This window comes from Hyla sarda, unplaced genomic scaffold (genome assembly GCF_029499605.1).
Source record: "Hyla sarda isolate aHylSar1 unplaced genomic scaffold, aHylSar1.hap1 scaffold_412, whole genome shotgun sequence".
Classification (NCBI taxonomy): Eukaryota; Metazoa; Chordata; class Amphibia; order Anura; family Hylidae; genus Hyla; species Hyla sarda.
This window is the reverse complement of record NW_026610427.1, coordinates 254750-278868: the sequence shown is the minus strand read 5'-3', so window position 1 is coordinate 278868 and position 24119 is coordinate 254750. Positions and strand designations below refer to the sequence as shown.

Genomic DNA, 24119 nt, shown 5'->3' with positions numbered 1-24119 from the left:
AGCACTGTGCTGTGATGTCACTCAATACCACTGACATCACTAGGTGTAAACAACATCTCTCCTTTGCTGTGTATGTGACTATGGAGCTGTTTGGTGATGTCGTCTATTACGGCCTTCATAGAAGCAACAGGAGATTGTTGCATCCATCTTGAACCCTCAGAACTACAGTGCTATGATGTCACTCACTTCCACAGGCCTTGCAGAGTGTAAACAACAACAACCCAGCTTTGTTGTGTATGTAACCAAAGGGATTTGTGATGTCACCTAGAACCTTCACAGCAGCGACAGCTTTATGAGGAGCATCAGCACTGCTCTGCCTGAGCAGAACCATCACCGCCATAGGTTGTCAAATAACCCGGATTTAACCCACACAGGTAAGTCCAATGGGGTGCAGGCATGTCCTCTATGCTTACAGCTTCCCGTGGGTGTTGGTTTGATACCGTTTGGGGACAGCCAAGGAGGCATCTGCAGGCAACAAAGGTAGGTGTGTGCTTGTGTGTGTGTTTCCTATGCAGATCCTAAGCCCAGTGTCACATGCAAGTAGGAGGAGTAAGAAGGGTTCCTGGCAAATCCGGGTTATGGATTGCATTTAAAAAGGCCCCGTGGGAGTGCAATGGGCCCCTGTCTTGCTGCTTAGCAATAATGGTATGGGTTTAGGTTCTGCTGTGTGTACTGGTGGTTGACTGCCCCCCAGCCCAGAGTGTGCATGGAAAATTGTCTGGCAGCCTCCCTGACAGCAAGCAGTGATAGTGCCCATGAAGGGGACCTTGTTGGGCCCGCCCCTTTCACGGTTATCGCTTCTCGGCCTTTTGGCTAAGATCAAGTGTAGTATCTGTTCTTATCAGTTTAATATCTGATACGTCCCCTATCTGGGGACCATATATTAAATGGATTTTTGAGAACGGGGGCCGATTTCGAAGCTTGCTTCCGTCGCCCTATGCATTGACCCGATATGGCAGTATCTTCGGGTACAGTGCACCACCCCCTTACAGGGTTAAAAAGAAAGATTCCTACTTTCATTGCTACCTGCTTGCTGGCTAGCCAGCTAGCCAGCCCTGTGGGCCTTGCTGCTGCTGCAGCCAAAAAACAAAAGGTGGTGCTGCTGCTGCTTCTGCTGCTTCTGCTTCTGCTTGTGTCTGGCCCCTGTTGGAGCGTCCAGGCACAGGACTTCTGCTGCTGCTGACTAAATGGCCTCCTTAATTGGATCATTTGAGTAGCCAGCACACCTGTGCAGGTAGGGCATGACATGATAGGCAGCTGCCTTGATAGCGGGTGGGTGCTGAATGTTCCTAATTGACAAAATAAGATTAATGCTTATGAAGAAATATAAAATCTCATCCCTTCCCCAATATCGCGCCACACCCCTACCCCTTAATTCCCTGGTTGAACGTGATGGACATATGTCTTTTTTCGACCGTACTAACTATGTAACTATGTAACATAACATGGGGGGGGGGGTCTCCTGGCTGTTCACACAGGTGTGTCATTGCTGTACATTGACCATGCATTGCTTCTGTGGTATTGCAAAGGCAAAGACAAATGCTTCCAGCCATCCATTGCACTAATGGATTGGTCATCAGCTGGCTGTCTATGTCCCGCATCAATATAGACCAAAGTACAGAGGGTTAGGCTATGCTATTGTGCACCTACCTGATGCATCAGAAGGTGCGAGGCCCTTGCTAAATTCTGTGCACAGACTTTGAGATCTATGCTTTAGACTGTATCTAAACCTGCTCCAACATGGACTGACATTCTGGCCTACTTTCAGCCGATGCGACTTGTCTGTCGCTGAACAGTCGCTTTTTATGTATTCAGCACCTATGTATAATGTTGTAAAAATGCTCTAGAAGCTAAAGTCGCAGAAATGTCACACATATTTGGCCTGCAACTTTCTGTGCGACAAATTCAGACAGGAAAAATCAGTATAAATCCTTAGAAAATTATCCCCCAGTGTCTCCATCTGCTGGCGGTATTGAATAAGCATTGCTGCACTGATGGGGTATGCATTAGACGAAAAAAAAGAAGAAAAAGAAGAATAATACGCCCAGAAAAGAGGCGAAAAGGAGAAAAACGTAAAAAAACGTGAAAAAAAAGTAAGAGGAAGAGAAGGGAAAAAAAGGTGGAAATGGGTTTAAAAGTGATTTCGGCGGAGAAATATATATATATATATATATATATATATATATATATATATATATGCGCACACACACACATAGATATAAACGTATTCTCCGTTGAGATATTGCAGCCGCTGCTGTGTCCAGGCCCAGGAGCCTTAGCACTGTGCTGTGATGTCACTCAATACCACTGACATCACTAGGTGTAAACAACATCTCTCCTTTGCTGTGTATGTGACTATGGAGCTGTTTGGTGATGTCGTCTATTACGGCCTTCATAGAAGCAACAGGAGATTGTTGCATCCATCTTGAACCCTCAGAACTACAGTGCTATGATGTCACTCACTTCCACAGGCCTTGCAGAGTGTAAACAACAACAACCCAGCTTTGTTGTGTATGTAACCAAAGGGATTTGTGATGTCACCTAGAACCTTCACAGCAGCGACAGCTTTATGAGGAGCATCAGCACTGCTCTGCCTGAGCAGAACCATCACCGCCATAGGTTGTCAAATAACCCGGATTTAACCCACACAGGTAAGTCCAATGGGGTGCAGGCATGTCCTCTATGCTTACAGCTTCCCGTGGGTGTTGGTTTGATACCGTTTGGGGACAGCCAAGGAGGCATCTGCAGGCAACAAAGGTAGGTGTGTGCTTGTGTGTGTGTTTCCTATGCAGATCCTAAGCCCAGTGTCACATGCAAGTAGGAGGAGTAAGAAGGGTTCCTGGCAAATCCGGGTTATGGATTGCATTTAAAAAGGCCCCGTGGGAGTGCAATGGGCCCCTGTCTTGCTGCTTAGCAATAATGGTATGGGTTTAGGTTCTGCTGTGTGTACTGGTGGTTGACTGCCCCCCAGCCCAGAGTGTGCATGGAAAATTGTCTGGCAGCCTCCCTGACAGCAAGCAGTGATAGTGCCCATGAAGGGGACCTTGTTGGGCCCGCCCCTTTCACGGTTATCGCTTCTCGGCCTTTTGGCTAAGATCAAGTGTAGTATCTGTTCTTATCAGTTTAATATCTGATACGTCCCCTATCTGGGGACCATATATTAAATGGATTTTTGAGAACGGGGGCCGATTTCGAAGCTTGCTTCCGTCGCCCTATGCATTGACCCGATATGGCAGTATCTTCGGGTACAGTGCACCACCCCCTTACAGGGTTAAAAAGAAAGATTCCTACTTTCATTGCTACCTGCTTGCTGGCTAGCCAGCTAGCCAGCCCTGTGGGCCTTGCTGCTGCTGCAGCCAAAAAACAAAAGGTGGTGCTGCTGCTGCAGCCAAAAAACAAAAGGTGGTGCTGCTGCTGCTTCTGCTTCTGCTTGTGTCTGGCCCCTGTTGGAGCGTCCAGGCACAGGACTTCTGCTGCTGCTGACTAAATGGCCTCCTTAATTGGATCATTTGAGTAGCCAGCACACCTGTGCAGGTAGGGCATGACATGATAGGCAGCTGCCTTGATAGCGGGTGGGTGCTGAATGTTCCTAATTGACAAAATAAGATTAATGCTTATGAAGAAATATAAAATCTCATCCCTTCCCCAATATCGCGCCACACCCCTACCCCTTAATTCCCTGGTTGAACGTGATGGACATATGTCTTTTTTCGACCGTACTAACTATGTAACTATGTAACATAACATGGGGGGGGGGGTCTCCTGGCTGTTCACACAGGTGTGTCATTGCTGTACATTGACCATGCATTGCTTCTGTGGTATTGCAAAGGCAAAGACAAATGCTTCCAGCCATCCATTGCACTAATGGATTGGTCATCAGCTGGCTGTCTATGTCCCGCATCAATATAGACCAAAGTACAGAGGGTTAGGCTATGCTATTGTGCACCTACCTGATGCATCAGAAGGTGCGAGGCCCTTGCTAAATTCTGTGCACAGACTTTGAGATCTATGCTTTAGACTGTATCTAAACCTGCTCCAACATGGACTGACATTCTGGCCTACTTTCAGCCGATGCGACTTGTCTGTCGCTGAACAGTCGCTTTTTATGTATTCAGCACCTATGTATAATGTTGTAAAAATGCTCTAGAAGCTAAAGTCGCAGAAATGTCACACATATTTGGCCTGCAACTTTCTGTGCGACAAATTCAGACAGGAAAAATCAGTATAAATCCTTAGAAAATTATCCCCCAGTGTCTCCATCTGCTGGCGGTATTGAATAAGCATTGCTGCACTGATGGGGTATGCATTAGACGAAAAAAAAGAAGAAAAAGAAGAATAATACGCCCAGAAAAGAGGCGAAAAGGAGAAAAACGTAAAAAAACGTGAAAAAAAAGTAAGAGGAAGAGAAGGGAAAAAAAGGTGGAAATGGGTTTAAAAGTGATTTCGGCGGAGAAATATATATATATATATATATATATATATATATATATATATATATATATATATGCGCACACACACACATAGATATAAACGTATTCTCCGTTGAGATATTGCAGCCGCTGCTGTGTCCAGGCCCAGGAGCCTTAGCACTGTGCTGTGATGTCACTCAATACCACTGACATCACTAGGTGTAAACAACATCTCTCCTTTGCTGTGTATGTGACTATGGAGCTGTTTGGTGATGTCGTCTATTACGGCCTTCATAGAAGCAACAGGAGATTGTTGCATCCATCTTGAACCCTCAGAACTACAGTGCTATGATGTCACTCACTTCCACAGGCCTTGCAGAGTGTAAACAACAACAACCCAGCTTTGTTGTGTATGTAACCAAAGGGATTTGTGATGTCACCTAGAACCTTCACAGCAGCGACAGCTTTATGAGGAGCATCAGCACTGCTCTGCCTGAGCAGAACCATCACCGCCATAGGTTGTCAAATAACCCGGATTTAACCCACACAGGTAAGTCCAATGGGGTGCAGGCATGTCCTCTATGCTTACAGCTTCCCGTGGGTGTTGGTTTGATACCGTTTGGGGACAGCCAAGGAGGCATCTGCAGGCAACAAAGGTAGGTGTGTGCTTGTGTGTGTGTTTCCTATGCAGATCCTAAGCCCAGTGTCACATGCAAGTAGGAGGAGTAAGAAGGGTTCCTGGCAAATCCGGGTTATGGATTGCATTTAAAAAGGCCCCGTGGGAGTGCAATGGGCCCCTGTCTTGCTGCTTAGCAATAATGGTATGGGTTTAGGTTCTGCTGTGTGTACTGGTGGTTGACTGCCCCCCAGCCCAGAGTGTGCATGGAAAATTGTCTGGCAGCCTCCCTGACAGCAAGCAGTGATAGTGCCCATGAAGGGGACCTTGTTGGGCCCGCCCCTTTCACGGTTATCGCTTCTCGGCCTTTTGGCTAAGATCAAGTGTAGTATCTGTTCTTATCAGTTTAATATCTGATACGTCCCCTATCTGGGGACCATATATTAAATGGATTTTTGAGAACGGGGGCCGATTTCGAAGCTTGCTTCCGTCGCCCTATGCATTGACCCGATATGGCAGTATCTTCGGGTACAGTGCACCACCCCCTTACAGGGTTAAAAAGAAAGATTCCTACTTTCATTGCTACCTGCTTGCTGGCTAGCCAGCTAGCCAGCCCTGTGGGCCTTGCTGCTGCTGCAGCCAAAAAACAAAAGGTGGTGCTGCTGCTGCTTCTGCTGCTTCTGCTTCTGCTTGTGTCTGGCCCCTGTTGGAGCGTCCAGGCACAGGACTTCTGCTGCTGCTGACTAAATGGCCTCCTTAATTGGATCATTTGAGTAGCCAGCACACCTGTGCAGGTAGGGCATGACATGATAGGCAGCTGCCTTGATAGCGGGTGGGTGCTGAATGTTCCTAATTGACAAAATAAGATTAATGCTTATGAAGAAATATAAAATCTCATCCCTTCCCCAATATCGCGCCACACCCCTACCCCTTAATTCCCTGGTTGAACGTGATGGACATATGTCTTTTTTCGACCGTACTAACTATGTAACTATGTAACATAACATGGGGGGGGGGGGTCTCCTGGCTGTTCACACAGGTGTGTCATTGCTGTACATTGACCATGCATTGCTTCTGTGGTATTGCAAAGGCAAAGACAAATGCTTCCAGCCATCCATTGCACTAATGGATTGGTCATCAGCTGGCTGTCTATGTCCCGCATCAATATAGACCAAAGTACAGAGGGTTAGGCTATGCTATTGTGCACCTACCTGATGCATCAGAAGGTGCGAGGCCCTTGCTAAATTCTGTGCACAGACTTTGAGATCTATGCTTTAGACTGTATCTAAACCTGCTCCAACATGGACTGACATTCTGGCCTACTTTCAGCCGATGCGACTTGTCTGTCGCTGAACAGTCGCTTTTTATGTATTCAGCACCTATGTATAATGTTGTAAAAATGCTCTAGAAGCTAAAGTCGCAGAAATGTCACACATATTTGGCCTGCAACTTTCTGTGCGACAAATTCAGACAGGAAAAATCAGTATAAATCCTTAGAAAATTATCCCCCAGTGTCTCCATCTGCTGGCGGTATTGAATAAGCATTGCTGCACTGATGGGGTATGCATTAGACGAAAAAAAAGAAGAAAAAGAAGAATAATACGCCCAGAAAAGAGGCGAAAAGGAGAAAAACGTAAAAAAACGTGAAAAAAAAGTAAGAGGAAGAGAAGGGAAAAAAAGGTGGAAATGGGTTTAAAAGTGATTTCGGCGGAGAAATATATATATATATATATATATATATATATATATATATATATATATGCGCACACACACACATAGATATAAACGTATTCTCCGTTGAGATATTGCAGCCGCTGCTGTGTCCAGGCCCAGGAGCCTTAGCACTGTGCTGTGATGTCACTCAATACCACTGACATCACTAGGTGTAAACAACATCTCTCCTTTGCTGTGTATGTGACTATGGAGCTGTTTGGTGATGTCGTCTATTACGGCCTTCATAGAAGCAACAGGAGATTGTTGCATCCATCTTGAACCCTCAGAACTACAGTGCTATGATGTCACTCACTTCCACAGGCCTTGCAGAGTGTAAACAACAACAACCCAGCTTTGTTGTGTATGTAACCAAAGGGATTTGTGATGTCACCTAGAACCTTCACAGCAGCGACAGCTTTATGAGGAGCATCAGCACTGCTCTGCCTGAGCAGAACCATCACCGCCATAGGTTGTCAAATAACCCGGATTTAACCCACACAGGTAAGTCCAATGGGGTGCAGGCATGTCCTCTATGCTTACAGCTTCCCGTGGGTGTTGGTTTGATACCGTTTGGGGACAGCCAAGGAGGCATCTGCAGGCAACAAAGGTAGGTGTGTGCTTGTGTGTGTGTTTCCTATGCAGATCCTAAGCCCAGTGTCACATGCAAGTAGGAGGAGTAAGAAGGGTTCCTGGCAAATCCGGGTTATGGATTGCATTTAAAAAGGCCCCGTGGGAGTGCAATGGGCCCCTGTCTTGCTGCTTAGCAATAATGGTATGGGTTTAGGTTCTGCTGTGTGTACTGGTGGTTGACTGCCCCCCAGCCCAGAGTGTGCATGGAAAATTGTCTGGCAGCCTCCCTGACAGCAAGCAGTGATAGTGCCCATGAAGGGGACCTTGTTGGGCCCGCCCCTTTCACGGTTATCGCTTCTCGGCCTTTTGGCTAAGATCAAGTGTAGTATCTGTTCTTATCAGTTTAATATCTGATACGTCCCCTATCTGGGGACCATATATTAAATGGATTTTTGAGAACGGGGGCCGATTTCGAAGCTTGCTTCCGTCGCCCTATGCATTGACCCGATATGGCAGTATCTTCGGGTACAGTGCACCACCCCCTTACAGGGTTAAAAAGAAAGATTCCTACTTTCATTGCTACCTGCTTGCTGGCTAGCCAGCTAGCCAGCCCTGTGGGCCTTGCTGCTGCTGCAGCCAAAAAACAAAAGGTGGTGCTGCTGCTGCTTCTGCTGCTTCTGTTTCTGCTTGTGTCTGGCCCCTGTTGGAGCGTCCAGGCACAGGACTTCTGCTGCTGCTGACTAAATGGCCTCCTTAATTGGATCATTTGAGTAGCCAGCACACCTGTGCAGGTAGGGCATGACATGATAGGCAGCTGCCTTGATAGCGGGTGGGTGCTGAATGTTCCTAATTGACAAAATAAGATTAATGCTTATGAAGAAATATAAAATCTCATCCCTTCCCCAATATCGCGCCACACCCCTACCCCTTAATTCCCTGGTTGAACGTGATGGACATATGTCTTTTTTCGACCGTACTAACTATGTAACTATGTAACATAACATGGGGGGGGGGGTCTCCTGGCTGTTCACACAGGTGTGTCATTGCTGTACATTGACCATGCATTGCTTCTGTGGTATTGCAAAGGCAAAGACAAATGCTTCCAGCCATCCATTGCACTAATGGATTGGTCATCAGCTGGCTGTCTATGTCCCGCATCAATATAGACCAAAGTACAGAGGGTTAGGCTATGCTATTGTGCACCTACCTGATGCATCAGAAGGTGCGAGGCCCTTGCTAAATTCTGTGCACAGACTTTGAGATCTATGCTTTAGACTGTATCTAAACCTGCTCCAACATGGACTGACATTCTGGCCTACTTTCAGCCGATGCGACTTGTCTGTCGCTGAACAGTCGCTTTTTATGTATTCAGCACCTATGTATAATGTTGTAAAAATGCTCTAGAAGCTAAAGTCGCAGAAATGTCACACATATTTGGCCTGCAACTTTCTGTGCGACAAATTCAGACAGGAAAAATCAGTATAAATCCTTAGAAAATTATCCCCCAGTGTCTCCATCTGCTGGCGGTATTGAATAAGCATTGCTGCACTGATGGGGTATGCATTAGACGAAAAAAAAGAAGAAAAAGAAGAATAATACGCCCAGAAAAGAGGCGAAAAGGAGAAAAACGTAAAAAAACGTGAAAAAAAAGTAAGAGGAAGAGAAGGGAAAAAAAGGTGGAAATGGGTTTAAAAGTGATTTCGGCGGAGAAATATATATATATATATATATATATATATATATATATATATATATATATGCGCACACACACACATAGATATAAACGTATTCTCCGTTGAGATATTGCAGCCGCTGCTGTGTCCAGGCCCAGGAGCCTTAGCACTGTGCTGTGATGTCACTCAATACCACTGACATCACTAGGTGTAAACAACATCTCTCCTTTGCTGTGTATGTGACTATGGAGCTGTTTGGTGATGTCGTCTATTACGGCCTTCATAGAAGCAACAGGAGATTGTTGCATCCATCTTGAACCCTCAGAACTACAGTGCTATGATGTCACTCACTTCCACAGGCCTTGCAGAGTGTAAACAACAACAACCCAGCTTTGTTGTGTATGTAACCAAAGGGATTTGTGATGTCACCTAGAACCTTCACAGCAGCGACAGCTTTATGAGGAGCATCAGCACTGCTCTGCCTGAGCAGAACCATCACCGCCATAGGTTGTCAAATAACCCGGATTTAACCCACACAGGTAAGTCCAATGGGGTGCAGGCATGTCCTCTATGCTTACAGCTTCCCGTGGGTGTTGGTTTGATACCGTTTGGGGACAGCCAAGGAGGCATCTGCAGGCAACAAAGGTAGGTGTGTGCTTGTGTGTGTGTTTCCTATGCAGATCCTAAGCCCAGTGTCACATGCAAGTAGGAGGAGTAAGAAGGGTTCCTGGCAAATCCGGGTTATGGATTGCATTTAAAAAGGCCCCATGGGAGTGCAATGGGCCCCTGTCTTGCTGCTTAGCAATAATGGTATGGGTTTAGGTTCTGCTGTGTGTACTGGTGGTTGACTGCCCCCCAGCCCAGAGTGTGCATGGAAAATTGTCTGGCAGCCTCCCTGACAGCAAGCAGTGATAGTGCCCATGAAGGGGACCTTGTTGGGCCCGCCCCTTTCACGGTTATCGCTTCTCGGCCTTTTGGCTAAGATCAAGTGTAGTATCTGTTCTTATCAGTTTAATATCTGATACGTCCCCTATCTGGGGACCATATATTAAATGGATTTTTGAGAACGGGGGCCGATTTCGAAGCTTGCTTCCGTCGCCCTATGCATTGACCCGATATGGCAGTATCTTCGGGTACAGTGCACCACCCCCTTACAGGGTTAAAAAGAAAGATTCCTACTTTCATTGCTACCTGCTTGCTGGCTAGCCAGCTAGCCAGCCCTGTGGGCCTTGCTGCTGCTGCAGCCAAAAAACAAAAGGTGGTGCTGCTGCTGCTTCTGCTGCTTCTGCTTCTGCTTGTGTCTGGCCCCTGTTGGAGCGTCCAGGCACAGGACTTCTGCTGCTGCTGACTAAATGGCCTCCTTAATTGGATCATTTGAGTAGCCAGCACACCTGTGCAGGTAGGGCATGACATGATAGGCAGCTGCCTTGATAGCGGGTGGGTGCTGAATGTTCCTAATTGACAAAATAAGATTAATGCTTATGAAGAAATATAAAATCTCATCCCTTCCCCAATATCGCGCCACACCCCTACCCCTTAATTCCCTGGTTGAACGTGATGGACATATGTCTTTTTTCGACCGTACTAACTATGTAACTATGTAACATAACATGGGGGGGGGGGGTCTCCTGGCTGTTCACACAGGTGTGTCATTGCTGTACATTGACCATGCATTGCTTCTGTGGTATTGCAAAGGCAAAGACAAATGCTTCCAGCCATCCATTGCACTAATGGATTGGTCATCAGCTGGCTGTCTATGTCCCGCATCAATATAGACCAAAGTACAGAGGGTTAGGCTATGCTATTGTGCACCTACCTGATGCATCAGAAGGTGCGAGGCCCTTGCTAAATTCTGTGCACAGACTTTGAGATCTATGCTTTAGACTGTATCTAAACCTGCTCCAACATGGACTGACATTCTGGCCTACTTTCAGCCGATGCGACTTGTCTGTCGCTGAACAGTCGTTTTTTATGTATTCAGCACCTATGTATAATGTTGTAAAAATGCTCTAGAAGCTAAAGTCGCAGAAATGTCACACATATTTGGCCTGCAACTTTCTGTGCGACAAATTCAGACAGGAAAAATCAGTATAAATCCTTAGAAAATTATCCCCCAGTGTCTCCATCTGCTGGCGGTATTGAATAAGCATTGCTGCACTGATGGGGTATGCATTAGACGAAAAAAAAGAAGAAAAAGAAGAATAATACGCCCAGAAAAGAGGCGAAAAGGAGAAAAACGTAAAAAAACGTGAAAAAAAAGTAAGAGGAAGAGAAGGGAAAAAAAGGTGGAAATGGGTTTAAAAGTGATTTCGGCGGAGAAATATATATATATATATATATATATATATATATATATATATATATATGCGCACACACACACATAGATATAAACGTATTCTCCGTTGAGATATTGCAGCCGCTGCTGTGTCCAGGCCCAGGAGCCTTAGCACTGTGCTGTGATGTCACTCAATACCACTGACATCACTAGGTGTAAACAACATCTCTCCTTTGCTGTGTATGTGACTATGGAGCTGTTTGGTGATGTCGTCTATTACGGCCTTCATAGAAGCAACAGGAGATTGTTGCATCCATCTTGAACCCTCAGAACTACAGTGCTATGATGTCACTCACTTCCACAGGCCTTGCAGAGTGTAAACAACAACAACCCAGCTTTGTTGTGTATGTAACCAAAGGGATTTGTGATGTCACCTAGAACCTTCACAGCAGCGACAGCTTTATGAGGAGCATCAGCACTGCTCTGCCTGAGCAGAACCATCACCGCCATAGGTTGTCAAATAACCCGGATTTAACCCACACAGGTAAGTCCAATGGGGTGCAGGCATGTCCTCTATGCTTACAGCTTCCCGTGGGTGTTGGTTTGATACCGTTTGGGGACAGCCAAGGAGGCATCTGCAGGCAACAAAGGTAGGTGTGTGCTTGTGTGTGTGTTTCCTATGCAGATCCTAAGCCCAGTGTCACATGCAAGTAGGAGGAGTAAGAAGGGTTCCTGGCAAATCCGGGTTATGGATTGCATTTAAAAAGGCCCCGTGGGAGTGCAATGGGCCCCTGTCTTGCTGCTTAGCAATAATGGTATGGGTTTAGGTTCTGCTGTGTGTACTGGTGGTTGACTGCCCCCCAGCCCAGAGTGTGCATGGAAAATTGTCTGGCAGCCTCCCTGACAGCAAGCAGTGATAGTGCCCATGAAGGGGACCTTGTTGGGCCCGCCCCTTTCACGGTTATCGCTTCTCGGCCTTTTGGCTAAGATCAAGTGTAGTATCTGTTCTTATCAGTTTAATATCTGATACGTCCCCTATCTGGGGACCATATATTAAATGGATTTTTGAGAACGGGGGCCGATTTCGAAGCTTGCTTCCGTCGCCCTATGCATTGACCCGATATGGCAGTATCTTCGGGTACAGTGCACCACCCCCTTACAGGGTTAAAAAGAAAGATTCCTACTTTCATTGCTACCTGCTTGCTGGCTAGCCAGCTAGCCAGCCCTGTGGGCCTTGCTGCTGCTGCAGCCAAAAAACAAAAGGTGGTGCTGCTGCTGCTTCTGCTGCTTCTGCTTCTGCTTGTGTCTGGCCCCTGTTGGAGCGTCCAGGCACAGGACTTCTGCTGCTGCTGACTAAATGGCCTCCTTAATTGGATCATTTGAGTAGCCAGCACACCTGTGCAGGTAGGGCATGACATGATAGGCAGCTGCCTTGATAGCGGGTGGGTGCTGAATGTTCCTAATTGACAAAATAAGATTAATGCTTATGAAGAAATATAAAATCTCATCCCTTCCCCAATATCGCGCCACACCCCTACCCCTTAATTCCCTGGTTGAACGTGATGGACATATGTCTTTTTTCGACCGTACTAACTATGTAACTATGTAACATAACATGGGGGGGGGGGTCTCCTGGCTGTTCACACAGGTGTGTCATTGCTGTACATTGACCATGCATTGCTTCTGTGGTATTGCAAAGGCAAAGACAAATGCTTCCAGCCATCCATTGCACTAATGGATTGGTCATCAGCTGGCTGTCTATGTCCCGCATCAATATAGACCAAAGTACAGAGGGTTAGGCTATGCTATTGTGCACCTACCTGATGCATCAGAAGGTGCGAGGCCCTTGCTAAATTCTGTGCACAGACTTTGAGATCTATGCTTTAGACTGTATCTAAACCTGCTCCAACATGGACTGACATTCTGGCCTACTTTCAGCCGATGCGACTTGTCTGTCGCTGAACAGTCGCTTTTTATGTATTCAGCACCTATGTATAATGTTGTAAAAATGCTCTAGAAGCTAAAGTCGCAGAAATGTCACACATATTTGGCCTGCAACTTTCTGTGCGACAAATTCAGACAGGAAAAATCAGTATAAATCCTTAGAAAATTATCCCCCAGTGTCTCCATCTGCTGGCGGTATTGAATAAGCATTGCTGCACTGATGGGGTATGCATTAGACGAAAAAAAAGAAGAAAAAGAAGAATAATACGCCCAGAAAAGAGGCGAAAAGGAGAAAAACGTAAAAAAACGTGAAAAAAAAGTAAGAGGAAGAGAAGGGAAAAAAAGGTGGAAATGGGTTTAAAAGTGATTTCGGCGGAGAAATATATATATATATATATATATATATATATATATATATATATATATGCGCACACACACACATAGATATAAACGTATTCTCCGTTGAGATATTGCAGCCGCTGCTGTGTCCAGGCCCAGGAGCCTTAGCACTGTGCTGTGATGTCACTCAATACCACTGACATCACTAGGTGTAAACAACATCTCTCCTTTGCTGTGTATGTGACTATGGAGCTGTTTGGTGATGTCGTCTATTACGGCCTTCATAGAAGCAACAGGAGATTGTTGCATCCATCTTGAACCCTCAGAACTACAGTGCTATGATGTCACTCACTTCCACAGGCCTTGCAGAGTGTAAACAACAACAACCCAGCTTTGTTGTGTATGTAACCAAAGGGATTTGTGATGTCACCTAGAACCTTCACAGCAGCGACAGCTTTATGAGGAGCATCAGCACTGCTCTGCCTGAGCAGAACCATCACCGCCATAGGTTGTCAAATAACCCGGATTTAACCCACACAGGTAAGTCCAATGGGGTGCAGGCATGTCCTCTATGCTTACAGCTTCCCGTGGGTGTTGGTTTGATACCGTTTGGGGACAGCCAAGGAGGCATCTGCAGGCAACAAAGGTAGGTGTGTGCTTGTGTGTGTGTTTCCTATGCAGATCCTAAGCCCAGTGTCACATGCAAGTAGGAGGAGTAAGAAGGGTTCCTGGCAAATCCGGGTTATGGATTGCATTTAAAAAGGCCCCGTGGGAGTGCAATGGGCCCCTGTCTTGCTGCTTAGCAATAATGGTATGGGTTTAGGTTCTGCTGTGTGTACTGGTGGTTGACTGCCCCCCAGCCCAGAGTGTGCATGGAAAATTGTCTGGCAGCCTCCCTGACAGCAAGCAGTGATAGTGCCCATGAAGGGGACCTTGTTGGGCCCGCCCCTTTCACGGTTATCGCTTCTCGGCCTTTTGGCTAAGATCAAGTGTAGTATCTGTTCTTATCAGTTTAATATCTGATACGTCCCCTATCTGGGGACCATATATTAAATGGATTTTTGAGAACGGGGGCCGATTTCGAAGCTTGCTTCCGTCGCCCTATGCATTGACCCGATATGGCAGTATCTTCGGGTACAGTGCACCACCCCCTTACAGGGTTAAAAAGAAAGATTCCTACTTTCATTGCTACCTGCTTGCTGGCTAGCCAGCTAGCCAGCCCTGTGGGCCTTGCTGCTGCTGCAGCCAAAAAACAAAAGGTGGTGCTGCTGCTGCTTCTGCTGCTTCTGCTTCTGCTTGTGTCTGGCCCCTGTTGGAGCGTCCAGGCACAGGACTTCTGCTGCTGCTGACTAAATGGCCTCCTTAATTGGATCATTTGAGTAGCCAGCACACCTGTGCAGGTAGGGCATGACATGATAGGCAGCTGCCTTGATAGCGGGTGGGTGCTGAATGTTCCTAATTGACAAAATAAGATTAATGCTTATGAAGAAATATAAAATCTCATCCCTTCCCCAATATCGCGCCACACCCCTACCCCTTAATTCCCTGGTTGAACGTGATGGACATATGTCTTTTTTCGACCGTACTAACTATGTAACTATGTAACATAACATGGGGGGGGGGGGGGTCTCCTGGCTGTTCACACAGGTGTGTCATTGCTGTACATTGACCATGCATTGCTTCTGTGGTATTGCAAAGGCAAAGACAAATGCTTCCAGCCATCCATTGCACTAATGGATTGGTCATCAGCTGGCTGTCTATGTCCCGCATCAATATAGACCAAAGTACAGAGGGTTAGGCTATGCTATTGTGCACCTACCTGATGCATCAGAAGGTGCGAGGCCCTTGCTAAATTCTGTGCACAGACTTTGAGATCTATGCTTTAGACTGTATCTAAACCTGCTCCAACATGGACTGACATTCTGGCCTACTTTCAGCCGATGCGACTTGTCTGTCGCTGAACAGTCGCTTTTTATGTATTCAGCACCTATGTATAATGTTGTAAAAATGCTCTAGAAGCTAAAGTCGCAGAAATGTCACACATATTTGGCCTGCAACTTTCTGTGCGACAAATTCAGACAGGAAAAATCAGTATAAATCCTTAGAAAATTATCCCCCAGTGTCTCCATCTGCTGGCGGTATTGAATAAGCATTGCTGCACTGATGGGGTATGCATTAGACGAAAAAAAAGAAGAAAAAGAAGAATAATACGCCCAGAAAAGAGGCGAAAAGGAGAAAAACGTAAAAAAACGTGAAAAAAAAGTAAGAGGAAGAGAAGGGAAAAAAAGGTGGAAATGGGTTTAAAAGTGATTTCGGCGGAGAAATATATATATATATATATATATATATATATATATATATATATATGCGCACACACACACATAGATATAAACGTATTCTCCGTTGAGATATTGCAGCCGCTGCTGTGTCCAGGCCCAGGAGCCTTAGCACTGTGCTGTGATGTCACTCAATACCACTGACATCACTAGGTGTAAACAACATCTCTCCTTTGCTGTGTATGTGACTATGGAGCTGTTTGGTGATGTCGTCTATTACGGCCTTCATAGAAGCAACAGGAGATTGTTGCATCCATCTTGAACCCTCAGAACTACAGTGCTATGATGTCACTCACTTCCACAGGCCTTGCAGAGTGTAAACAACAACAACCCAGCTTTGTTGTGTATGTAACCAAAGGGATTTGTGATGTCACCTAGAACCTTCACAGCAGCGACAGCTTTATGAGGAGCATCAGCACTGCTCTGCCTGAGCAGAACCATCACCGCCATAGGTTGTCAAATAACCCGGATTTAACCCACACAGGTAAGTCCAATGGGGTGCAGGCATGTCCTCTATGCTTACAGCTTCCCGTGGGTGTTGGTTTGATACCGTTTGGGGACAGCCAAGGAGGCATCTGCAGGCAACAAAGGTAGGTGTGTGCTTGTGTGTGTGTTTCCTATGCAGATCCTAAGCCCAGTGTCACATGCAAGTAGGAGGAGTAAGAAGGGTTCCTGGCAAATCCGGGTTATGGATTGCATTTAAAAAGGCCCCGTGGGAGTGCAATGGGCCCCTGTCTTGCTGCTTAGCAATAATGGTATGGGTTTAGGTTCTGCTGTGTGTACTGGTGGTTGACTGCCCCCCAGCCCAGAGTGTGCATGGAAAATTGTCTGGCAGCCTCCCTGACAGCAAGCAGTGATAGTGCCCATGAAGGGGACCTTGTTGGGCCCGCCCCTTTCACGGTTATCGCTTCTCGGCCTTTTGGCTAAGATCAAGTGTAGTATCTGTTCTTATCAGTTTAATATCTGATACGTCCCCTATCTGGGGACCATATATTAAATGGATTTTTGAGAACGGGGGCCGATTTCGAAGCTTGCTTCCGTCGCCCTATGCATTGACCCGATATGGCAGTATCTTCGGGTACAGTGCACCACCCCCTTACAGGGTTAAAAAGAAAGATTCCTACTTTCATTGCTACCTGCTTGCTGGCTAGCCAGCTAGCCAGCCCTGTGGGCCTTGCTGCTGCTGCAGCCAAAAAACAAAAGGTGGTGCTGCTGCTGCTTCTGCTGCTTCTGCTTCTGCTTGTGTCTGGCCCCTGTTGGAGCGTCCAGGCACAGGACTTCTGCTGCTGCTGACTAAATGGCCTCCTTAATTGGATCATTTGAGTAGCCAGCACACCTGTGCAGGTAGGGCATGACATGATAGGCAGCTGCCTTGATAGCGGGTGGGTGCTGAATGTTCCTAATTGACAAAATAAGATTAATGCTTATGAAGAAATATAAAATCTCATCCCTTCCCCAATATCGCGCCACACCCCTACCCCTTAATTCCCTGGTTGAACGTGATGGACATATGTCTTTTTTCGACCGTACTAACTATGTAACTATGTAACATAACATGGGGGGGGGGGGGTCTCCTGGCTGTTCACACAGGTGTGTCATTGCTGTACATTGACCATGCATTGCTTCTGTGGTATTGCAAAGGCAAAGACAAATGCTTCCAGCCATCCATTGCACTAATGGATTGGTCATCAGCTGGCTGTCTATGTCCCGCATCAATATAGACCAAAGTACAGAGGGTTAGGCTATGCTATTGTGCACCTACCTGATGCATCAGAAGGTGCGAGGCCCTTGCTAAATTCTGTGCACAGACTTTGAGATCTATGCTTTAGACTGTATCTAAACCTGCTCCAACATGGACTGACATTCTGGCCTACTTTCAGCCGATGCGACTTGTCTGTCGCTGAACAGTCGCTTTTTATGTATTCAGCACCTATGTATAATGTTGTAAAAATGCTCTAGAAGCTAAAGTCGCAGAAATGTCACACATATTTGGCCTGCAACTTTCTGTGCGACAAATTCAGACAGGAAAAATCAGTATAAATCCTTAGAAAATTATCCCCCAGTGTCTCCATCTGCTGGCGGTATTGAATAAGCATTGCTGCACTGATGGGGTATGCATTAGACGAAAAAAAAGAAGAAAAAGAAGAATAATACGCCCAGAAAAGAGGCGAAAAGGAGAAAAACGTAAAAAAACGTGAAAAAAAAGTAAGAGGAAGAGAAGGGAAAAAAAGGTGGAAATGGGTTTAAAAGTGATTTCGGCGGAGAAATATATATATATATATATATATATATATATATATATATATATATATGCGCACACACACACATAGATATAAACGTATTCTCCGTTGAGATATTGCAGCCGCTGCTGTGTCCAGGCCCAGGAGCCTTAGCACTGTGCTGTGATGTCACTCAATACCACTGACATCACTAGGTGTAAACAACATCTCTCCTTTGCTGTGTATGTGACTATGGAGCTGTTTGGTGATGTCGTCTATTACGGCCTTCATAGAAGCAACAGGAGATTGTTGCATCCATCTTGAACCCTCAGAACTACAGTGCTATGATGTCACTCACTTCCACAGGCCTTGCAGAGTGTAAACAACAACAACCCAGCTTTGTTGTGTATGTAACCAAAGGGATTTGTGATGTCACCTAGAACCTTCACAGCAGCGACAGCTTTATGAGGAGCATCAGCACTGCTCTGCCTGAGCAGAACCATCACCGCCATAGGTTGTCAAATAACCCGGATTTAACCCACACAGGTAAGTCCAATGGGGTGCAGGCATGTCCTCTATGCTTACAGCTTCCCGTGGGTGTTGGTTTGATACCGTTTGGGGACAGCCAAGGAGGCATCTGCAGGCAACAAAGGTAGGTGTGTGCTTGTGTGTGTGTTTCCTATGCAGATCCTAAGCCCAGTGTCACATGCAAGTAGGAGGAGTAAGAAGGGTTCCTGGCAAATCCGGGTTATGGATTGCATTTAAAAAGGCCCCGTGGGAGTGCAATGGGCCCCTGTCTTGCTGCTTAGCAATAATGGTATGGGTTTAGGTTCTGCTGTGTGTACTGGTGGTTGACTGCCCCCCAGCCCAGAGTGTGCATGGAAAATTGTCTGGTAGCCTCCCTGACAGCAAGCAGTGATAGTGCCCATGAAGGGGACCTTGTTGGGCCCGCCCCTTTCACGGTTATCGCTTCTCGGCCTTTTGGCTAAGATCAAGTGTAGTATCTGTTCTTATCAGTTTAATATCTGATACGTCCCCTATCTGGGGACCATATATTAAATGGATTTTTGAGAACGGGGGCCGATTTCGAAGCTTGCTTCCGTCGCCCTATGCATTGACCCGATATGGCAGTATCTTCGGGTACAGTGCACCACCCCCTTACAGGGTTAAAAAGAAAGATTCCTACTTTCATTGCTACCTGCTTGCTGGCTAGCCAGCTAGCCAGCCCTGTGGGCCTTGCTGCTGCTGCAGCCAAAAAACAAAAGGTGGTGCTGCTGCTGCTTCTGCTGCTTCTGCTTCTGCTTGTGTCTGGCCCCTGTTGGAGCGTCCAGGCACAGGACTTCTGCTGCTGCTGACTAAATGGCCTCCTTAATTGGATCATTTGAGTAGCCAGCACACCTGTGCAGGTAGGGCATGACATGATAGGCAGCTGCCTTGATAGCGGGTGGGTGCTGAATGTTCCTAATTGACAAAATAAGATTAATGCTTATGAAGAAATATAAAATCTCATCCCTTCCCCAATATCGCGCCACACCCCTACCCCTTAATTCCCTGGTTGAACGTGATGGACATATGTCTTTTTTCGACCGTACTAACTATGTAACTATGTAACATAACATGGGGGGGGGGGTCTCCTGGCTGTTCACACAGGTGTGTCATTGCTGTACATTGACCATGCATTGCTTCTGTGGTATTGCAAAGGCAAAGACAAATGCTTCCAGCCATCCATTGCACTAATGGATTGGTCATCAGCTGGCTGTCTATGTCCCGCATCAATATAGACCAAAGTACAGAGGGTTAGGCTATGCTATTGTGCACCTACCTGATGCATCAGAAGGTGCGAGGCCCTTGCTAAATTCTGTGCACAGACTTTGAGATCTATGCTTTAGACTGTATCTAAACCTGCTCCAACATGGACTGACATTCTGGCCTACTTTCAGCCGATGCGACTTGTCTGTCGCTGAACAGTCGCTTTTTATGTATTCAGCACCTATGTATAATGTTGTAAAAATGCTCTAGAAGCTAAAGTCGCAGAAATGTCACACATATTTGGCCTGCAACTTTCTGTGCGACAAATTCAGACAGGAAAAATCAGTATAAATCCTTAGAAAATTATCCCCCAGTGTCTCCATCTGCTGGCGGTATTGAATAAGCATTGCTGCACTGATGGGGTATGCATTAGACGAAAAAAAAGAAGAAAAAGAAGAATAATACGCCCAGAAAAGAGGCGAAAAGGAGAAAAACGTAAAAAAACGTGAAAAAAAAGTAAGAGGAAGAGAAGGGAAAAAAAGGTGGAAATGGGTTTAAAAGTGATTTCGGCGGAGAATATATATATATATATATATATATATATATATATATATATATATATATGCGCACACACACACATAGATATAAACGTATTCTCCGTTGAGATATTGCAGCCGCTGCTGTGTCCAGGCCCAGGAGCCTTAGCACTGTGCTGTGATGTCACTCAATACCACTGACATCACTAGGTGTAAACAACATCTCTCCTTTGCTGTGTATGTGACTATGGAGCTGTTTGGTGATGTCGTCTATTACGGCCTTCATAGAAGCAACAGGAGATTGTTGCATCCATCTTGAACCCTCAGAACTACAGTGCTATGATGTCACTCACTTCCACAGGCCTTGCAGAGTGTAAACAACAACAACCCAGCTTTGTTGTGTATGTAACCAAAGGGATTTGTGATGTCACCTAGAACCTTCACAGCAGCGACAGCTTTATGAGGAGCATCAGCACTGCTCTGCCTGAGCAGAACCATCACCGCCATAGGTTGTCAAATAACCCGGATTTAACCCACACAGGTAAGTCCAATGGGGTGCAGGCATGTCCTCTATGCTTACAGCTTCCCGTGGGTGTTGGTTTGATACCGTTTGGGGACAGCCAAGGAGGCATCTGCAGGCAACAAAGGTAGGTGTGTGCTTGTGTGTGTGTTTCCTATGCAGATCCTAAGCCCAGTGTCACATGCAAGTAGGAGGAGTAAGAAGGGTTCCTGGCAAATCCGGGTTATGGATTGCATTTAAAAAGGCCCCGTGGGAGTGCAATGGGCCCCTGTCTTGCTGCTTAGCAATAATGGTATGGGTTTAGGTTCTGCTGTGTGTACTGGTGGTTGACTGCCCCCCAGCCCAGAGTGTGCATGGAAAATTGTCTGGCAGCCTCCCTGACAGCAAGCAGTGATAGTGCCCATGAAGGGGACCTTGTTGGGCCCGCCCCTTTCACGGTTATCGCTTCTCGGCCTTTTGGCTAAGATCAAGTGTAGTATCTGTTCTTATCAGTTTAATATCTGATACGTCCCCTATCTGGGGACCATATATTAAATGGATTTTTGAGAACGGGGGCCGATTTCGAAGCTTGCTTCCGTCGCCCTATGCATTGACCCGATATGGCAGTATCTTTGGGTACAGTGCACCACCCCCTTACAGGGTTAAAAAGAAAGATTCCTACTTTCATTGCTACCTGCTTGCTGGCTAGCCAGCTAGCCAGCCCTGTGGGCCTTGCTGCTGCTGCAGCCAAAAAACAAAAGGTGGTGCTGCTGCTGCTTCTGCTGCTTCTGCTTCTGCTTGTGTCTGGCCCCTGTTGGAGCGTCCAGGCACAGGACTTCTGCTGCTGCTGACTAAATGGCCTCCTTAATTGGATCATTTGAGTAGCCAGCACACCTGTGCAGGTAGGGCATGACATGATAGGCAGCTGCCTTGATAGCGGGTGGGTGCTGAATGTTCCTAATTGACAAAATAAGATTAATGCTTATGAAGAAATATAAAATCTCATCCCTTCCCCAATATCGCGCCACACCCCTACCCCTTAATTCCCTGGTTGAACGTGATGGACATATGTCTTTTTTCGACCGTACTAACTATGTAACTATGTAACATAACATGGGGGGGGGGGGGTCTCCTGGCTGTTCACACAGGTGTGTCATTGCTGTACATTGACCATGCATTGCTTCTGTGGTATTGCAAAGGCAAAGACAAATGCTTCCAGCCATCCATTGCACTAATGGATTGGTCATCAGCTGGCTGTCTATGTCCCGCATCAATATAGACCAAAGTACAGAGGGTTAGGCTATGCTATTGTGCACCTACCTGATGCATCAGAAGGTGCGAGGCCCTTGCTAAATTCTGTGCACAGACTTTGAGATCTATGCTTTAGACTGTATCTAAACCTGCTCCAACATGGACTGACATTCTGGCCTACTTTCAGCCGATGCGACTTGTCTGTCGCTGAACAGTCGCTTTTTATGTATTCAGCACCTATGTATAATGTTGTAAAAATGCTCTAGAAGCTAAAGTCGCAGAAATGTCACACATATTTGGCCTGCAACTTTCTGTGCGACAAATTCAGACAGGAAAAATCAGTATAAATCCTTAGAAAATTATCCCCCAGTGTCTCCATCTGCTGGCGGTATTGAATAAGCATTGCTGCACTGATGGGGTATGCATTAGACGAAAAAAAAGAAGAAAAAGAAGAATAATACGCCCAGAAAAGAGGCGAAAAGGAGAAAAACGTAAAAAAACGTGAAAAAAAAGTAAGAGGAAGAGAAGGGAAAAAAAGGTGGAAATGGGTTTAAAAGTGATTTCGGCGGAGAAATATATATATATATATATATATATATATATATATATATATATATATATATGCGCACACACACACATAGATATAAACGTATTCTCCGTTGAGATATTGCAGCCGCTGCTGTGTCCAGGCCCAGGAGCCTTAGCACTGTGCTGTGATGTCACTCAATACCACTGACATCACTAGGTGTAAACAACATCTCTCCTTTGCTGTGTATGTGACTATGGAGCTGTTTGGTGATGTCGTCTATTACGGCCTTCATAGAAGCAACAGGAGATTGTTGCATCCATCTTGAACCCTCAGAACTACAGTGCTATGATGTCACTCACTTCCACAGGCCTTGCAGAGTGTAAACAACAACAACCCAGCTTTGTTGTGTATGTAACCAAAGGGATTTGTGATGTCACCTAGAACCTTCACAGCAGCGACAGCTTTATGAGGAGCATCAGCACTGCTCTGCCTGAGCAGAACCATCACCGCCATAGGTTGTCAAATAACCCGGATTTAACCCACACAGGTAAGTCCAATGGGGTGCAGGCATGTCCTCTATGCTTACAGCTTCCCGTGGGTGTTGGTTTGATACCGTTTGGGGACAGCCAAGGAGGCATCTGCAGGCAACAAAGGTAGGTGTGTGCTTGTGTGTGTGTTTCCTATGCAGATCCTAAGCCCAGTGTCACATGCAAGTAGGAGGAGTAAGAAGGGTTCCTGGCAAATCCGGGTTATGGATTGCATTTAAAAAGGCCCCGTGGGAGTGCAATGGGCCCCTGTCTTGCTGCTTAGCAATAATGGTATGGGTTTAGGTTCTGCTGTGTGTACTGGTGGTTGACTGCCCCCCAGCCCAGAGTGTGCATGGAAAATTGTCTGGCAGCCTCCCTGACAGCAAGCAGTGATAGTGCCCATGAAGGGGACCTTGTTGGGCCCGCCCCTTTCACGGTTATCGCTTCTCGGCCTTTTGGCTAAGATCAAGTGTAGTATCTGTTCTTATCAGTTTAATATCTGATACGTCCCCTATCTGGGGACCATATATTAAATGGATTTTTGAGAACGGGGGCCGATTTCGAAGCTTGCTTCCGTCGCCCTATGCATTGACCCGATATGGCAGTATCTTCGGGTACAGTGCACCACCCCCTTACAGGGTTAAAAAGAAAGATTCCTACTTTCATTGCTACCTGCTTGCTGGCTAGCCAGCTAGCCAGCCCTGTGGGCCTTGCTGCTGCTGCAGCCAAAAAACAAAAGGTGGTGCTGCTGCTGCTTCTGCTGCTTCTGCTTCTGCTTGTGTCTGGCCCCTGTTGGAGCGTCCAGGCACAGGACTTCTGCTGCTGCTGACTAAATGGCCTCCTTAATTGGATCATTTGAGTAGCCAGCACACCTGTGCAGGTAGGGCATGACATGATAGGCAGCTGCCTTGATAGCGGGTGGGTGCTGAATGTT

The 24119-nt window shown here is 46.3% G+C and overlaps 11 non-coding genes across 11 annotated transcripts; all 11 read left to right on the top strand.

Moving 5' to 3' along the window:
- The first annotated feature begins 793 nt into the window (after positions 1-793).
- LOC130333541 (U2 spliceosomal RNA) lies at positions 794-984 on the top strand. Its single transcript, XR_008875712.1, has one exon. It is a non-coding gene; the product is annotated as a U2 spliceosomal RNA (small nuclear RNA).
- Positions 985-3070: 2086 nt separating this feature from the next.
- Positions 3071-3261, top strand: LOC130333540 (U2 spliceosomal RNA). Its single transcript, XR_008875711.1, has one exon. It is a non-coding gene; the product is annotated as a U2 spliceosomal RNA (small nuclear RNA).
- Positions 3262-5378: 2117 nt separating this feature from the next.
- LOC130333539 (U2 spliceosomal RNA) lies at positions 5379-5569 on the top strand. The gene has a single exon (XR_008875710.1). It is a non-coding gene; the product is annotated as a U2 spliceosomal RNA (small nuclear RNA).
- Positions 5570-7658: 2089 nt separating this feature from the next.
- Positions 7659-7849, top strand: LOC130333538 (U2 spliceosomal RNA). The gene has a single exon (XR_008875709.1). It is a non-coding gene; the product is annotated as a U2 spliceosomal RNA (small nuclear RNA).
- A 2090-nt stretch (positions 7850-9939) lies between these two features.
- LOC130333537 (U2 spliceosomal RNA) lies at positions 9940-10130 on the top strand. The gene has a single exon (XR_008875708.1). It is a non-coding gene; the product is annotated as a U2 spliceosomal RNA (small nuclear RNA).
- A 2089-nt stretch (positions 10131-12219) lies between these two features.
- On the top strand, positions 12220-12410 carry LOC130333536 (U2 spliceosomal RNA). Its single transcript, XR_008875707.1, has one exon. It is a non-coding gene; the product is annotated as a U2 spliceosomal RNA (small nuclear RNA).
- Positions 12411-14498: 2088 nt separating this feature from the next.
- LOC130333535 (U2 spliceosomal RNA) lies at positions 14499-14689 on the top strand. The gene has a single exon (XR_008875706.1). It is a non-coding gene; the product is annotated as a U2 spliceosomal RNA (small nuclear RNA).
- A 2089-nt stretch (positions 14690-16778) lies between these two features.
- Positions 16779-16969, top strand: LOC130333534 (U2 spliceosomal RNA). Its single transcript, XR_008875705.1, has one exon. It is a non-coding gene; the product is annotated as a U2 spliceosomal RNA (small nuclear RNA).
- Positions 16970-19059: 2090 nt separating this feature from the next.
- On the top strand, positions 19060-19250 carry LOC130333531 (U2 spliceosomal RNA). The gene has a single exon (XR_008875703.1). It is a non-coding gene; the product is annotated as a U2 spliceosomal RNA (small nuclear RNA).
- A 2089-nt stretch (positions 19251-21339) lies between these two features.
- Positions 21340-21530, top strand: LOC130333543 (U2 spliceosomal RNA). The gene has a single exon (XR_008875714.1). It is a non-coding gene; the product is annotated as a U2 spliceosomal RNA (small nuclear RNA).
- A 2094-nt stretch (positions 21531-23624) lies between these two features.
- LOC130333530 (U2 spliceosomal RNA) lies at positions 23625-23815 on the top strand. The gene has a single exon (XR_008875702.1). It is a non-coding gene; the product is annotated as a U2 spliceosomal RNA (small nuclear RNA).
- Positions 23816-24119: the final 304 nt, after the last annotated feature.